This window comes from Ovis aries, chromosome 21 (genome assembly GCF_016772045.2).
Source record: "Ovis aries strain OAR_USU_Benz2616 breed Rambouillet chromosome 21, ARS-UI_Ramb_v3.0, whole genome shotgun sequence".
NCBI lineage: Eukaryota > Metazoa > Chordata > Mammalia > Artiodactyla > Bovidae > Ovis > Ovis aries.
The window spans coordinates 4700030-4709927 of NC_056074.1; positions in this window are offsets into that span (position 1 = coordinate 4700030).

The window sequence follows — 9898 nt, forward strand, 5'->3', positions numbered from 1 at the left end:
TTTCCATGATCCAGCGGATGTTCACAATTTGATCTCTGGTTCCTCTGCCTTTTCTAAAACCAGCTTGAACATCAGGGAGTTCACGGTTCATGTATTGCTGAAGCCTGGCTTGGAGAATTTTGAGCATTACTTTACTAGCATGTGAGATGAGTGCAATTGTGCCATAGTTTGAGCATTCTTTGGCATTGCCTTTCTTTGGGATTGGAATGAAAACTGATCTTTTCCAGTCCTGTGGCCACTGCTGAGTTTTCCAAATGCTGGCAGATTGAGTGCAGCACTTTCACAGCATCATCTTTCAGGATTTGAAACAGCTCAACTGGAATTCCATCATCTCCACTAGCTTTGTTCATAGTGACGCTTTCTAAGGCCCACTTGACTTCACATTCCAGGATGTCTGGCTCTAGATTAGTGATCACATCATCATAATTATCTGGGTCGTGAAGACCTTTTTTCTACAGTTCTTCCCTGTATTCTTGCCACCTCTTCTTAATATCTTCTGCTTCTGTTAGGTCCATATCATTTCTGTCCTTTATCGAGCCCATCTTTGCATGAAATGTTCCCTTGGTATCTCTAATTTTCTTGAAGAGATCTCTGTCTTTCCCATTCTGTTGTTTTCCTCTATTTCTTTGCATTGATTGCTGAAGAAGGCTTTCTTATCTCTTCTTGCTATTCTTTGGAACTCTGCATTCAGATGCTTATATCTTTCCTTTTCTCCTTTGCTTTTTACTTCTCTTCTTTGCACAGCTATTTGTAAGCCCTCCCCAGGCAGCCATTTTGCTTTTTTGCATTTCTTTTCCATGGGGATGGTCTTGATCCCTGTCTCCTGTACAATGTCACAAACCTCATTCCATAGTTCATCAGGCACTCTATCAGATCTAGGCCCTTAAATCTATTTCTCACTTCCACTGTATAATCATAAGGGATTTGATTTGTGCTGTTTAATTATAGAAAGTGAAAGAAAGTGAAGTGGCTCAGTCGTGTCCAGCTCTTTGTGACCCCATGGACTGTAGCCTACCAGGCTCCACTCTCCATGGGATTTTCCAGGCAAGAATACTGGAGTGGGTTGCCATTTCCTTCTCCAGGAGATCTTCCCAATGCAGGGATTGAACCCTGGTCTTCTGCATTGCTTTACCATCTGAGCCACCAGGGAAGTTCTGTTTAATTATACTTACATGTTTATTATTCCCTAAAGCTCAAAATTTTGCCCTGAATTACAAACCTGGGTGACTTTAGTCATACTTAACTCTCCCCCCTGTTCTTTTGTGCCTCAACAGTCCCCAGACAGTACTCTTCTCTAGGGAACTGCTTTCCTGCACCTTTATCTTTACATACTTGCAATTCCCAAACTGGAAAGCTTCATGTAATATCCTGTTTCAAATCCTAGGGCCTACCATAGTGCTTTGTAAATAGAATATAGTTACTGAACTGACTGAATGGATAAACTAAAAGCATTATTCTTTATTCTGTATGGTTTACGGAATTGTTTTATTTTAGTTATGGAGTGATATATTCAGACATATAATTTAAGATTTATTGGGAAGTATATAAAAAATGAAATGCAGGTGGAGTGTTTAAAAGACAGTAGGTAAGTATAAGGAATCACAGAAACCTTAGCCATCAATAAGAGGATCTTTTTGATGAAGTGGTGCCTTCAAGGAATAATAAAAAATATCCCCAACGTTCCTGATATGCTATAGCTTTTAAAGATGTACATCACTTGGTATGATGACTGAGGGTGTCTAGTGATTCTAAAATAAACTATTGCTGCCATCTTCTGGAAAAAAAACATTTATACTCTACACCATTTAAGTTTCGCTAAGACTCATTGAACCTGTAATTATTCAGTCTTTAAAAATAATAAATCTCAACCTGTTTTTTAAAAAGTTAAACTTTGTCTTTTAAAAAGAAACTTTAAAAAAAGTTGAAATAAACTTGTCTTTTAAAAAATAATAAATTTCATCTTAATCCTTAACATTTAAAACTATTTCTTCTGTCTTTATGTAAAGTGACTTTTCAATTTACATAGACTTTTTAATCTATATCTTTTTTGGAATCTAATGCTGTCTTGTTCTTTGTAATATAAATATCTGTAAATTAATTTTTATATTTAAATGTTTTTATTTTTACTCCAAATTCTACAAGCTAAAGGAAAATGTCAGCTATAAACTAATTGTGAATTTATTGCCTTTTACCTCCTTTCTGAGCGACTTCACTTTCACCTTTCACTTTCATGCACTGGAGAAGGAAATGGCACCCCACTCCAGTGTTCTTGCCTGGAGAATCCCAGGGATGGGAGAGCCTGGTGGGCTGCTGTCTATGGGATCGCACAGAGTCAGACACAACTGATGCAACTTAGCAGCAACAGCAGCAGCTCCTTTCTAAGTACATGAGTTCATTCAATTTATTTAATAAATACATACTGAGTGCATATCTTGTGTCAGTAATGTTTTAAGTGTTCAAGACATGGTAGTGAATAAAAGAGAAAATCTCTGCTTTCAAGGATTTTACATTTTAGACATATAAAGTGGATTTGTTTGTCTTGATGTTCTTTGAAAACATCTTTGTTATACACTATAACAAACTGGATAGAGTTTCTAATTAGAAGGAAGGAAGATATAGAAGAAACTGTCACTAAAATGGAGTTTCTTCATAGAAAATAACATCTCAGTTCTGTTCAGTTCAATCACTCAGTTGTGTCCGACTCTTCGTGACCCCATGGATGGCAGACACCAGGCCTCCCTGTCCATCATCAGCTCCTGGAGCTTACTCAAACTTATGTCCACTGAGTCTGTGATGCCATCCAACCATCTCATCCTCTGTCATCCCCTTCTCCTCCTGTCTTCAACCTTTCCCAGCATGAGGATGAGTCAGCTTTTGCATCAGCTGGCCAAAGTATTGGAGTTTCAGCTTCAGCATCAGTCCTTCCAATGAATATTCAAGACTGATTTCCTTTAGGATGGACTGGTTGGATCTCCTTGCAGTTCAAGGGACTCTCAAGAGTCTTCTCCAACACCACAGTTCAAAAGCATCAATTCTTCGGTGCTCAGCTTTTTCTATAGTTCAAGTCTCACATCCATACATGACTACAGGAAAAAACATAGCTTTGACTAGATGGACTTTTGTTGGCAAAGTAATGTCTCTGGTTTTCAATATGCTGTCTACGTTAGTCATAGCTTTTCTTCCAAGGAGTAAGCATCTTTTAATTTCATGGCTGTGGTCACCATCTGCAGTGATTTTGGAGACCAAAAAAATAAAGTCTGTCACTGTTTCCATTGTTTCCCCATCTATTTGCCATGAAGTGATGGGACTGGATGATCTTAGTTTTCTGAATGTTGAGTTTAAGCCAGCTTTTTCACTATCCTCTTTCACTTTCACCAACAGGCATGATTCTCACCTTTCATTTCAGGAAGCTGCTGAAACTAACAAGGGCACCACCTGAGGTAGGAATTTAAAAAATAAAAACAAATCATGGAGAATTTATTATAAGAAAAAGTACTTTCAAATTTTATAGGAGAATTTAATAAGTTACTTCCATCAAGAATTGCAGTTTATATGAAAATTCAAATATGGGTAATGTTATGGTAACACCTGTTTCATGCCCCACCGCACACTCTCTGGCCCATCATTGTATTCTAGTCTTTGTGGATGCAACTTAATGTTTTCTTTCATCAGAAAGAAAATCACGTTTCATTCTCTAACCTCAGATTTCCCTGGTGCTGATATGTAAAATGCCCAGGGGAATCCAGTCACCCCTTCTGATGCTTACCAAACCTGAAAGTGGTAGGAATAAACATGCAAGGGTGCAACCCTGACCAAGTGTCGGTAACAGTATGAGAAGGCAAAATGATAGGATACTGAAAGAGGAACTCCCCAGGTCAGTAGGTGCCCAATATGTTATTGGAGATCAGTGGAGAAATAACTCCAGAAATAATTAAGATGGAGACAAAGCAAAAACAATACACAGTTGTGGATGTGACTGGTGATAGAAGCAAGATCCGATGCTGTAAAGAGCAATATTGCATAGGAACCTGGAATGTTAGGTCCATGAATCAAGGCAAATTAGAAGTGGTCAAACAGGAGATGGCAAGAGTACATCGACATTCTAGGAATCAGCGAACTAAAATGAAATGAATTTATATGACCACTTAGATGACCATTATATCTACTACTGCAGGCAGGAATCCCTCAGAAGAAATGGAGTAGCCATCATGGTCAACAAAGTAGTCAGAAACGCAGTTCAGTTCAGTTCGGTCGTTCAGTCATGTCCGACTCTTTGCGACCCCATGAATCACAGCATGCCAGGCCTCCCTGTCCATCACCAACTCATGGAGTTCATTCAGATTCACGTCCATCGAGTCAGTGATGCCATCCAGCCATCTCATCCTCTGTCGTCCCCTTCTCCTCCTGCCACCAATCCCTCCCAGCATCAGAGTCTTTTCCAATGAGTCACCTAGCAGTATTTGGATTCAATCTCAAAAACAACAGAATGATCTCTGTTCATTTCCAAGGCAAACCATTCAATATCACAGCAATCCAAGCCTATGCTCCAATCAGTAACGCTGAAGAAGCTGAACTGTTCTATGAAGACCTAGAAGACCTTTTAGAACCAACACCCCCAAAAGATATCCTTTTCATTACAGGGGACTGAAATGCAAAAGTAGGAAGTCAAGAAACACCTGCAGTAACAGGCAAATTTAGCCTTGGAATACGGAATGAAGCAGGGCAAAGGCTAAGAGAGTTTTGCCAAGAGAAAGCACTGGTCATAGCAAACACTCTCTTCCAACAACACAAGAGAATCTGCACATGAATATCACCAGATGATCAACACTGAAATCAGACTGATTATATGCTTTGCACCCAAAGATGGAGAAGCTCTATCCAGTCAGCAAAAACAGGACTGGGAGCTGACTGTGGCTCAGACTGAAAGTGAAGTCACTCTGTCGTGCCTGACTCTTTGTGACCCCATGGACACTACCCTGCATCAAGCTCCTCTGTCCATGGGATTTTCCAGTAAGAGTACTGGAGTGGGTTGCCATTTCCTTCTCCAGGGAATCTTCCCCACCCAGGGATTGAATCCAGGTCTCCCGCATTGTAAACAAGACACTTTACCGTCTGAGCCACCAGGGAATCTCCAATTCAGATGTAAATTGAAGAAAGTAGGGAAAACCACTCCAATACTCTTGCCTGGAAAATCCCATGGAGAGAGGAGCCTGGTGGGCTGCAGTCCATGGGGTCGCTAAGAGTAGGACATGACTGAGCTACTTCACTTTCACTTTTCACTTTCATGCATTGAAGAAGGGAATGGCAACCCACTCCAGTGTTCTTGCCTGGAGAATCCCAGGGACGGGGGAGCCTGGTGGGCCTCTGTCTGTACGGTTGCACATAGTCGGACACAACTGAAGCGACTTAGCAGCAGCAGCAGGAGCAGCAGGGAAAACCACTAGACCATTGAGGTATGACCTAAATCAAATCCCTTATGATTATACAGTGGAAGTGAGAAATAGATTTAAGGGCCTAGATCTGATAGACAGAGTACCTGATGAACTATAGACTGAGGTTCATGACATTGTACAGGAGACAATGTACAGGGATCAAGACCATCCCCATGGAAAAGAAATGCAAAAAACCAAAATGGCTGCCTGGGGAGGGCTTACAAACAGCTGTGAAAAGAAGAGAAGTGAAAAGCAAAGAAGAAAAGGAAAGATATAAGCATCTGAATGCAGAGTTCCAAAGAATAGCAAGAAGAGATAAGAAAGCCTTCCTCAGAGATCAATGCAAAGAAATAGAGGTAAACAACAGAATGGGTAAGACAGAGATCTCTTCAAGAAAATTAGAGATACCAAGGGAACATTTCATGCAAAGATGGGCTCGATAAAGGACAGAAATGATATGGACCTAACAGAAGCAGAAGATATTAAGAAGAGGTGGCAAGAATACACGGAACTGTACAAAAAAGGTCTTCACGACCAAGATAATCACAATGGTGTGATCACTTACCTAGAGCCAGACATCCTGGAATGTGAAGTCAAGTGGGCCTTAGAAAGCATCACTACGAACAAAGCTAGTGGAGGTGATGGAATTCCAGTTGAGCTGTTTCAAATCCTGAAAGATGATGCTGTGAAAGTGCTGCACTCAATCTGCCAGCAAATTTGGAAAACTCAGCACTGGCCACAGGACTGGAAAAGATCGGTTTTCATTCCAACCCCAAAATAAGGCAATGCCAAAGAATGCTCAAACTATGGCACAATTGCACTCTTCTCACATGCTAGTAAAGTAATGCTCAAAATTCTCCAAGCCAGGCTTCACCAATACCTGAACAGTGAACTTACAGATGTTCAAGCTGGTTTTAGAAAAGGCAGAGGAACCAGAAATCAAATTGCCAACATCTGCGGATCATGGAAAAAGCAAGAGAGTTCCAGAAAAACATCTACTTCTGCTTTATTGACTATGCCAAAGCCTTTACTGTGTGGTCAAAATAAACTGTGGAAAATTCTGAAAGAGATGGGAATACCAGACCATCTGACCTGCCTCTTGAGAAATCTGTATGCAGGTCAGGAAGCAACAGTTAGAACTGGACATGAACAGACTGGTTCCAAATAGCAAAAGGAGTACGTCAAGGCTGTATACTGTCACCTTGCTTATTTAACTTATATGCAGAGTACATCATGAGAAACGCTGGACTGGAAGAAACACAAGCTGGAATTATAATTGCCAGGTGAAATATCAATAACCTCAGATATGCAGATGACACCACCCTTATGGCAGAAAGTGAAAAGCTAAAAAGCCTCTTGATGAAAGTGAAAGAGGAGAAAGAAAAAGTTGGCTTAAAGCTCAACATTCAGAAAACGAAGGTCATGACATCTGGTCCCATCACTTCGTGGGAAATAGATGGGGAAACAGTGGAAACAGTGTCAGACTTTATTTTGGGGGGCTCTAAAATCACTGCAGATGAAATTAAAATATGCTTATTCCTTGGAAGAAAAGTTATGACCAACCTAGATAGTATATTCAAAAGCAGAGACATTACTTTGCCGACTAAGGTCCGTCAAGTCAAGGCTATGGTTTTTCCTGTGGTCATGTATGGATGTGAGAGTTGGACTGTGAAGAAAGCTGAGCACTGAAGTATTGATGCGTTTGAACTGTGGTGTTGGAAAAGCCTCTTGGGAGTCCCTTGGACTGCAAGGAGATCCAACCAGTCCATCCTAAAGGAGATCAGCCCTGGGTGTTCTTTGGAAGGAATGATGCTAAAGGTGAAACTCCAATACTTTGGCCACCTCATGCGAAGAGTTGACTCATTGGAAAAGACTCTGATGCTGGGAGGGATTGGGGGCAGGAGGAGAAGGGGACGATAGAGGATGAGATGGCTGGATGGCATCACCAACTCGATGGCCAGGAGTTTGAGTGAATTCCGGGAGTTGGTGATGGACAGGGAGGCCTGGCGTGCTGCGATTCATGAGGTTGCAGAGTCGGACACAACTGATAGATTGAAATGAACTGAACTGAAGTGAACTGAACTGCAGTTCAAATAACTCACGCTAAGAGTATAAAGTTATCATATTTAAAATATGAAATTATCATTTCTAGTTTCTCAATATTTATATTTTGTTCCCTCCTTTTTTTGGTAGGAATGATTTCAACATATTTTTGTTTCTAATCTTTGTTGTTGTTTTTCTTTAATTGCAATTTTCAAAAGCCTTCAAAAGCTGAAGGGTTTTGGGAATCCAAATTTAAAAACTATTTCAGTTAAAGATGTTCAGCCTCTTTTGAAAAATGTAACCAAATTTTGGAAGAATCATTTACAAAATATGCAATATTATATGGTATTTATACTGGTTTACAGAGTAGTAATTAATAACATTTCTAAAAATGTGATTGATGCAGGGAATTAAAAAGAGAAACTGATATTATGATAAGGCTGGTCTTTTTTTTTTTTAATTCAACATAGGCTTCATTACAAAAAAAGAATTCAATTATTCCATGTAAGAAAATTTGCAAATTATGAGTTTTCTAATGTAATTAGTAAACCATCACAGCTTAAGTAAATAAAATTGTACATGCACAATCACTAAGCCCAAATACATTTGTGCCTCATAAATTTCTGAATTTGATAAAAACAGCGTTTGTCTCATGATGTTGTGCTCCAACAAAACTGGTATTCATATTGTCACCCTCTAATCTATTATATAAAATTTATGCATGCATGGATGCATGCTAAGTCGCTTCAGTCGTGTTGACTCTGGGCAACCTTACGGACAGCAGCCCACCAGGCTCCTTCATCCACAGGATTCTCTTGGCAAGAATACTGGACTGGGTTGCCATTTCCTTCTCCAGTATAAAATGCATATGCTATATTTAAAAGCTAGGTTATCATTGCAAATTTCAAGTTTCTAAACACCTAGACCTCATATTCTTGTGATATGAAAATGTATATATAACCACAACTTCAGGTTATTTAGTAAAATAGTAGAATAATAACACCACATAATTTGTAAAATGGAGCTAAAATATGTGAATGCAAATCTGCAGCCTTGAATAATTTCATCAGTGAACAAGGAGGAAAAACGAAATTAAGGCTTTTATCCTAACAAAAAATAAATTAAGGAAAACAGATGAAATAATACATGAAACAGAGAAGATAATAATAGAATGGAATAGAAAACCTAAAAATAACCCAGAGTAGATATACCTGTGTTTTCATAAACAGTATTATGGGAGTAGTTGACTTAATGATCCTAAGTATAAAAACACTGGGAAAAAAATAACACCAAGAAAAATATACATAAATTTGACTGCATAATTTTTTGTATAAAATATATGTAAAATTAAATATTGCTCCATGTAGCAAAAAACAATAAGGTCAACTATGAATAAAAAAGTTTATATTTTAAAATTATACAAAATTCTCTTTACAACTAAAATAAAAATCTTTAGTTTTCCATAGAAAATGATTAAATATGAGTAGTGAATTCACAATATACAAAGAAAACAAAATTATTAATAGTTATAGTACTTAATGAAGGATGCTGTGAATTTAGGACTTTCATGTATTGATGTTGGGAGTGTAAATTTGTATAATCTACCTAAAAAGTAACATAGCTGTATATTTAATCTTAAATATGTTCATATTGTATTGCTAGAAATTCCAGTTTCAAGAAACTAGGCTGAGAAAAAAGAAGATATAAATATTTGTATATAAGGATGCTAATCATATTATCATTATATTATTATATTATGCCAAAGCCTTTGACTGTGTGGATCACAATAAATTGTGGAAAATTCTGAAAGAGATGGGAATACCAGACCACCTGACCTGCCCCGTAGAAACTTATATGCAGGTCAGGAAGCAACAGTTAGAACTGGACATGGAACAGACTGGTTCCAAATAGGAGAAGGAGTAAGTCAAGGCTGTATATTGTCACCCTGCTTATTTAACTTCTATGCAGAGTATATAATGAGAAACACTGGGCTGGAGGAAGCACAAGCTGGAATTAAGATTGACGGGAGAAATAATAACCTCAGATATGCAGATGACACCACCCTTATGGCAGAAAGTGAAGAACTAAAAAGCCTCTTGATGAAAGTGAAAGAGAGTGAAAAAGTTGGCTTAAAGCTCAACATTCAGAAAATGAAGATCATGGCATCTGGTCCCATCACTTCATGGGAAATAGACAGGGACAGTGTCAGACTTTATTTTGGGGGGCTCCAAAATCACTGCAGATGGTGACTGCAGCCATGAAATTAAAAGACGCTTACTCCTTGGAAGCTAAATTATACCAACCTAGCAGAGACATTACTTTGCCAACCAAAGTCCGTCTAGTCAAGGCTATGGTTTTTCCTGTGGTCATGTACGGATGTGAGAGTTGGACTGTGAAGAAAGCTGAGCCCTGAAGAATTGATG